Consider the following 8,354-nt stretch of genomic DNA (forward strand, 5'->3'; position numbering starts at 1 on the left):
GGTCCATATTTATATTCTGGATAAAATCACAGTCCCATGTTGCTTAAAATTGGTCTGACTCACCCCTTTGTTACCTGAGTCAGGTCACATGGTTTGTTTATTATTATTATTATTTTTCCCTTTTAATTTTTTTCCAGGTTATTTTCAGTTCTATTTTCAGTCCCATTAGTTTTGTACACGTACACGTTAACGTCCAGTCGGTCGACCACTTTAATTCAGACTGAAAAACAAATTTTGGATTAAATTTAGTTCACTCGTTCAGGTTCCCCTCAGAATAAATTGCATTAACTGTGGTCAGTATTTTCATCAGGTCAACATTTTAATTTGTGCAATATTTTGATTTATGTCCAACTAATGACATTCTCACCAGCCTCAGCTGTACTTTGTGTTACTTTGTTTAGAGCAGCTTTAGTTAGTGATGAACTTTATTTAAAAGGAATCTGGCCTACAGCTCTGCTTTCTCCAACATCCCCTACTTTAAATCCACCTTAAAACCTCTCTACCACCTTAAGAGATTCATGAATACACAAAACACTATGGAAAAAAAATCTAACAAAACAAAATAATCTTTATTTATAATCTGCTTCAGAGGTAGTGTCCACTTTGAACCACAGAAAAGGGAACAGAAGAAAACTTTTACAGTAGATTTACTCAAGTACTGTATCTCAATTGTACTTTACTTGAGTATTTCCATTGAATGCTACTTTGTAGCTACATTTATTTGACAGCTTTAGTTACTTATTGATATGATCATATGCATTACTATTCTAGTAGTTTAGCCAGTAGCATACAAAGTAATCTAAAATTGTACAAACAATACAAAAGTAGAAACTTTAAAGTGCTCTTACATTTAATTGTTAGTGATGAAAACAGAATATAATTTTCTATAATAATATTTGAAAGGTGCCATTCTGAACAGTAAGAACTTTTAAATTTGATACTATCATTACATTTAGCTAATAATAAAAGTAACATTTTGAATTTAGCACTATTCAAATGTAGTATATTTAGAGTGTGGTTTATTTCTGCTTTTACTTAAAGCAGCTACAAGCTGTTGATCTTGGCGGACCCAGTGGACAAAAGCTGATAGATTTCAATGTGAATCCGAGCTGGTGCTCGTAGTGCGTATTTTAAATGCCACCCTAAAGATAGAGTTCTCTTTTTTTGTCTTTATTTTTCTCCAAACGTGGTCTTCAGCTGAAACCACCTGTGGCATCGACTCATGTCTCTGACTGAGGTTGAAGGTGGAAGAGGTGTGGGGGGGGGGCAACCTCCACCCCCACTCACCCTGAACGTTTCCTGTCTCATCGTTTCCTTTCATTTCCCCTCTACAGACTCCGGTTCTCTGCCTTCCCTCTCAGTCTGTCTCCCCTCAGTTTAATCCTCGGCTCTCTGGAGGAGCATTAGGCCAAGCAGCTGGGGCCCCTGAACGCCTCTTGAAAAGGCAGTCCACTCCATCCAGGAGGGCGAGGGGGAAGGGGGGAGGCGTCCAGACCACCTGGCTCCTGAAACGTAGAAAAATCCACCAACATGCAACTCCACAGTGAGACTTGGGGGGAGGTGGAGGACTCACTAAGGGTGATGTGACGACCCTCTAGCAGCCACAACTCCTGGAGGCTAAAATGTCTCTACTCATGAACTGTGTCCTTTCTTTCTTTCTTGAAACCTACAGCTGGAATCAAAGGATACGACTGCAGTTATTCTCTCAATAACTCTGTTAACTATTTACAGAAGTAAATAGATATGTACGGTGGCCCTGAGAGCTCAACACACTGCTAACGTCCTTAACCTGTCAGGTTTATTTCTACTTAAATAATAATTTACATTTTAATTTAGTTTTCCTCACAGAAATGAATGAAATGCTGAGATATAGATTATTATTACAAATATTACACCACTTAAAATCGATAAAGCCTCGCAACCCCTAGTGGGGGTCCGGACCCCAAAGTAGGGAGCCAGTGGAATAGGAAATGCAGTACTGAGGTGGTTTTCTTATCGGTTTTACTTCTGGCACCCTGGGGCTGAGTCAGCTAACATCAACTAGCATTACAGTCAGCGTCAGTTCGCTACTTTACCAAGTCCATCAGGAAACTCTATAAATCACCTTGATACTCGGTACCGCTGTGGTCAAACTGGCCTCCGGCTGTTTTCGGCTGAGCAGCTGGAGGACATCAGACAAAAAACACTGAAAATCCTTGCTTGTGTTTTTGTCCAGTAACCAGTGAGACTTGGCCCCCAGAAACACTCTACTCCATGCTAATGAATGTTAACTCTATCGCTTTCATTTGAAAACTGATGGGTGGATGTCAGGATATTACTGGTTGAAATTGGTTGGTTCAAGTTAACGTAAGCACAGGTCACATTTTGTTTTTACAGGAATAAAAAGATTAGATTTTGATCTAAGAATGCAAAGAAATTTTTTTTTTGTATCCTAAACATTAAGAGCCCCATATGAGTGGGAATGTGATCTAAAAGGGTTACAAAAGCATTTTTTATTTCATTTTGATCTCTCAGGGTCACCGTAGATTTATTTTCATAGCTTACCTATTCCACTAACTAGAGATTGATTTGGAAAAGAATATAATGTTCAGACTTGTATAATTTTAAATAAGCAGGCTCATAAGATGTGGTTACACTGACTTCTTTCTGTACTCAAAGCCCCTTTAAGAATTGTTATGTGATTATAGCACCCAATGTTTGTTTTATTTCCATCTAGTCTGTTATTGTCTTATTATATGTTGTTACAAGTTATTATTTTGTACTAAAAACAAAAAAAAATATAATATTAGATTCTATACTGCAGAGTCTCCAAAACAGGATGCCTTTAAGATTCATGTATTTTGCAGCTTAAACCAAAGTCAGATTTCACCACAGTGCTCCTAATGATAGTTAGTTAGTTAGTCCTAATGATTAGTAATAATAGATTAAGTTTTATTAAACACTTTTATGTTGCTTCCTGTGATATTTTTCTGCTTGATTTTCCCCATCAGATGACTGCGAGAGGTCGTATTGTTGGTTTTTCTTTAAAAAATCAAGGTTAAAAGCTCACACATTTCAGCCTGCACCAGGAGACGAAAAAAAAGACCCCATCTCCACCTGTGTGCAGGGAGAGTTCAGAGGTCACGCATCCAGAAGTGGTCTTCAGAAATCATTCAGTGGGTCTGTGTGCAGGTCGAGGAGGTTAAGGCTCCTTCTCTGCACCACTTTGCAGTTAAAGCTGCATTAAGAAACATGAGAAACATGGAAAATGCTTGTGTGTGTGTGTGTTGAAGAGCTCTTTGCTGGTTGTTTAAGTGAGTCAAAGACGCTGAAGCTCCAGAGCGCCATCGTGAGGTTACTCTGTTTCTTTTTTTTGTCTAAAAAAAAAAAAGAAAATCTGCCTCCCAGACTGAGATTTGTTTAAGTTCAGTGGTTCCAGTGTCCAATGTGTTTACTTATTACTACTTGCCAACAGTAATTAGTTACACTACTAGTTATATTAATTTTCTGTTACTCTCCACAAAATTAGTAATTGTGCCCAGTTTTCTTAGTTAAATCAAACTATGGGAATATTTCCAGCTGCTGACTGTCAGTTTCCATCTTCCAAGCTAGTTTCCTTCACGATTACAAAAATGAATCCAAGGATGTGACTGAAATGTTGTTGTACCTAATTATTTTCTTAAGCTAAATAAACTATTTAAAAACCCTCTTGGATTAGTTGGAAGATGCATCATCACAAAGCTGTAAACAGTCTGTTTTTCCGAGCTTGTGAAACGTTGACTTTGTAGAGAGATACGTGTTTCTCACATGACAGCTTATCTCCAAACATATGACGATCTTATAGAATATGATGCAACGTAGAGTAGTTCAAATGAGCTCAGCCTTGAATATCTACAGCAGTACAATGCAACGTACACATTAATGCAGCAGTATCTTCTACTTAAAGCAGATACAAGGAACTTTCCCTTTTTGGTGATTCTGGCGGCCCCTGTTGATAAAGCGGTTCTGTTTCCACCGCCTCGTTGAGTTATTTTCAAGGGGAATCTGACCAAATCTGACCTGGTGGCACATCTTGTTTGTTTATGTAGGTTATGTAGAGGGGCATCAGTATTAAATTGAGTTTCAAAACCAACTCCTTTGAGGTTTAAGTAAGGTTTTGAATACAGGATTTTTACTTTTAGTGGGGTATTTCAGTGTGTATGAGATTAAAAGCCAACTTGCCAATAGCAGTGCAAAAACAGTGTAAGAAATATAAACATATACAGTTTAAACATAGGACATAAAGTAATAGTGTGTACATTTGTAAAATAAATATGGTGCTATATACAGATGTTAAATATATATATATTGCACATTAACTATATATATTACTATACTATTATATTGCACAACTGAATGGCCCTAATATTTCTGACATTATTTTATTTTGGGTTTCTGTGATTTTGCTCCACCCTCCTCTTCCTCCTCTGTGGCCTTGAAACCACTCAAACATGTGTTTTGCTCCTTGTTACTTCAAGTGGATGTTGGTGTTTGTACATTCATCTGCTGAAGGGGGACGTTTTGTACTAGCAGGATTTATGGCATCACGGATTGAAGCCAATTACGGCCAATATGTAACTTACACAAGTGTGATGTGGAAACTTGAAGCCTCCAGGGCTGAAATTACATCCAGCCTGTATATTACTAAATTGTTCTCCCAGTTACATTGTGCTGACAAACGTAATTGCTGCCTGGATTGTGCCATGTTCTATCGGTCAAAATGAAGCCACAGTCATCAACCGTTTTAGGGGAGTGGCTTTGGAGGAAGGCCTGAAGAGAGCAGGTGGGATTTTTTATTCACTTGGATACTTTAAAAATGTAGCTGTCTTTTGCTAGTTTCTTCAATGTTACCCACTCTAGCTTTTAAATATTGATAAACGTGTGGATTGCACCCACTGGGTTGGCATTGAGTCGCTTCCCCAAGTGATGGAGTTCAGGGTGCTCAGGGTGTTGTTCCCAACTGAGGGTGAAATAGATGGACAAGGGGATTGGTGCGGGCTCAACCTTCAGAGCAGTGATTCCCAAACTTTTTTCTGGGGACCCATTTTAAAAAACTTGACAAACCCAAGTCATATCAAATCGTTTTCACTGCTGTTTCTGCATCACATCATATTTTCTTGAACAGGTAAATATCCCATTTGAAGACACATACGTTTGATAAATCACAACTTCATCATCAGTAAAACAATCCACTTGTTCGGGTATTCCAGGAAGCCACGCAACCATATTTTGCTTTATCGTCATATTTTACTTTAATTGGGACCATCATTTAAAAAAATGAACATCATGCTGTATGGAAGAAGACTTGAAACTAACAATTGAGACCATAAACCCCTTAGGATACTGTTCACTAATAAATGAACTGAGAAGTAGGTTTATTTCGCCATAAGACTCCATACTGTCAGATTTTATTGCAGCCTGTGGAGCTGCCTCCTGCTGGCCGTTACATAGAATGCATGTTTAAGACACTTCCACACTGGCTTCACTTCACAGACCCAGATGCTCTGTCCCCTACACTGTCAATGGGATTTTCCAATAAGAAAGAAAGAGAAGATGAATGAATGAAGTTCAAATGAATTGAACTTTTTCATCGAAAACAACCTGTTAAACACAAAATAGTATTTAGAGCAAAGTATTTTTATATGCTTTAAAACCTACTTGAAGGGGGAGCTTTAATTTCAGTCTGTCTCACTGGTTAACAAGCAGCTCCATGATGACTGTTGTAGCCAATAAATCTTTTCCACAGCAGAAATTGAAGCAGCTAAATGGATTTTAGCCATGATTCAATTTATTATTTACACCTGTGTTTTTTCTGATGTGACATAAAGCCCACGTTTTCTTTTTTTTTTTTTGGTGAAGTTAGTATTATAGTATTGCATTTCCATTCCAGGCCAGTAGGGGGTGATAAATGATTATAGTACTGGCCCTGACTATGACATAATATAATGCACCTGTGGACTGATTTTGGGTGATTTTTAGATGGAGTGAGGTTCTGGAGATCATCCATGAACTGCAGCAAGTCTAAGTCAACTCTAAGTCTTCTGGATCGCACACTGTGAAATCATCTGCTTCAGGTTAGTGTTTGAAGCCATCAATTGTTGGTCTGTTTGTGTAAGCACTACTATTAAAAACTGCAAATACTCACTAGAGCACCAAATGTGGATTAATCCGCCACTGAAAATAGTTCAATAGTACAAATGTCCTTTTCCCTCCTGTTTGAGTTTTCAATGGGAATCAATGAGCCACAAACAGAAGTCGTGAAGACGCAGTGAGAGAAAATATTTCTATTTTTATCATGTTTTGTGTTACATTGTGAAGAAATCCATGACTACAGTTTCAGTCAGACACATTTTCAAGAAGAACAAAGAACAGTTTGATAGTAAAATAATGAATGACTTCAAGTCAGAATAGACTTCTTTTTTTTCTGTGTCTGTCCTTGTGAAGACCAGTTAGAGTTTTCGACCTGTGGGGTCTGATATGAGGACATTTTGATCAGTCTTTACTTTATAACAGACCTTCAAATGGCTGTTCAATGGATGTTTAACACTTGTTTTTAAGGTTAACACTATAATAAGGTTTGGGTTTAAGGGTAGTAGTTACACCTTTAATTGTGATGGTTAAGGTTTGGGGGATAAGCTAATGAGCTTGTGTGTGTGTGTGCGTGTGCTGGGAAAAGCGTGCTTTGATTGAGCTTTTGCTGCCACCTGCTGACTACATGATGAACATAAAGTATGACGTCTGGTGCATTTAAACATGAACAATATGTAGTTCTAACCAGAAAAAAATGACTATATAGAAATAAATCATGAAATAGAGTTCGAGCTGAAAATATAACAAACAAAATCACAATAATTAATAGACTGACAAACATACAGATAAAGAGATGCATGGATCCTGAGTGAGGTGACACACACATCTGATAAGTTTGGGGTGGGAATACTAATGAGTTGTCTTGAGTTTATTCTTCTTAGTGACTAAATATACAGCACCTTACAGACTCAATAATGCAGTACGGTACAGGAGAACGAGAGGACTGGGTTGGACAGACACGTGATTTAGTTTACAGAAGAGTCTCTGTTAAAAACTAAATGTCCATGGTGTGTTGATTGAATCTGAGGTTACTGTCCGATGAAATTCCTCCACCAGCTCTACTTTCTCTCCTTTGATGGTGAGACTGGCAGGATGGACAAGTGTTTGGAGCTAGTGCTAGAGCAGTTCTTCAGTTTTTGAGATGAGGTGATCGTTGGGCCATGTGCTAAAATGGAATAAGAATATTAATAACTTTATATATACAGCACCTATAAAACAGAGTTTACAAAGTTCTTTGACAGACAAAGCAACAAACCAGAACCACTTACTATATAGCCAAACCTGGAAATAATGAACGAGAAAGAAAGAACCATGGACAGAGGGCTGGTGAAAGACGAGCCATTGAGAAACATAATTTAAGGTCCAGTGTGTAACGTCTTAGGAGGATCCTGTTGCAGAAATGGAATATAATATTAGGTAATGTTTTTCATTAGTGTGATAACAGTCACTTGAATTATAGGAAATGTTTGGTTTTCGTTAACAAATTAGAATGAGCTGTTTTTATCTACAGACGCTGCGGGTCGCTTTTAAATGGAGTCTGGCCATAATTTCTACAGTAGCCCAGAACGGACAAACCAAACACTGGCTCTAGATTTGGGTGTTTGTGTTTTTTATGCATTTTTGCATTTGACGGAGTTGTAATTGGCAACTGCACCAAGATCAATTATTTCCTCAACCAGCTTCTTACTGTAAGTTTTTATCAAACAAACAAACTGGAGGAATTAGTGTGTTTGTTTGACTGTTTTCAGCAGCAGATTAATTCCACATTAATGCTCTAGTGAGTATTTGTGGCAGCAGGACAGTTTACTGTGGTGGATTATGGAAATAAACTCACCAGTGTGTGTGTTGATAGTAATGGCAGGAACATGTTCACCCCTGTTGGTCTCACTGAGTGTTTGTTCAATAGTCTGCTTTGGACAACATGGACGCTCCTGTGGCACAGAGCGCGCAAGAAGCATGTAGTCAGGGCTTTGATACGCACCATAACTTTGCTTAGTAGAGTCAATTCAGTATTGGTTTGAATCGTTCATAAAGAATATAGATTATCACCCGACCCCTCCATTTTACAGTCTTGCACTAAAGTAAAATATGTGGTCGAATGTGAGCTTGAAAAAAACGCCAAAAAACATTCTGTTCGTTCTCTTTTCTTCATCCTGGTATCTCTCTGCTTTTCCTTCCTCTTCCCCTTTATGAAGCAGCAGGTGACAACATTTATACAACATCGTCAAAGCTTTAACTCCCCACTA

Source organism: Morone saxatilis, unplaced genomic scaffold (genome assembly GCF_004916995.1).
Source record: "Morone saxatilis isolate NCDOM2014 unplaced genomic scaffold, NCSU_SB_2.0 Contig7, whole genome shotgun sequence".
In the NCBI taxonomy this organism is placed as follows: Eukaryota; Metazoa; Chordata; class Actinopteri; family Moronidae; genus Morone; species Morone saxatilis.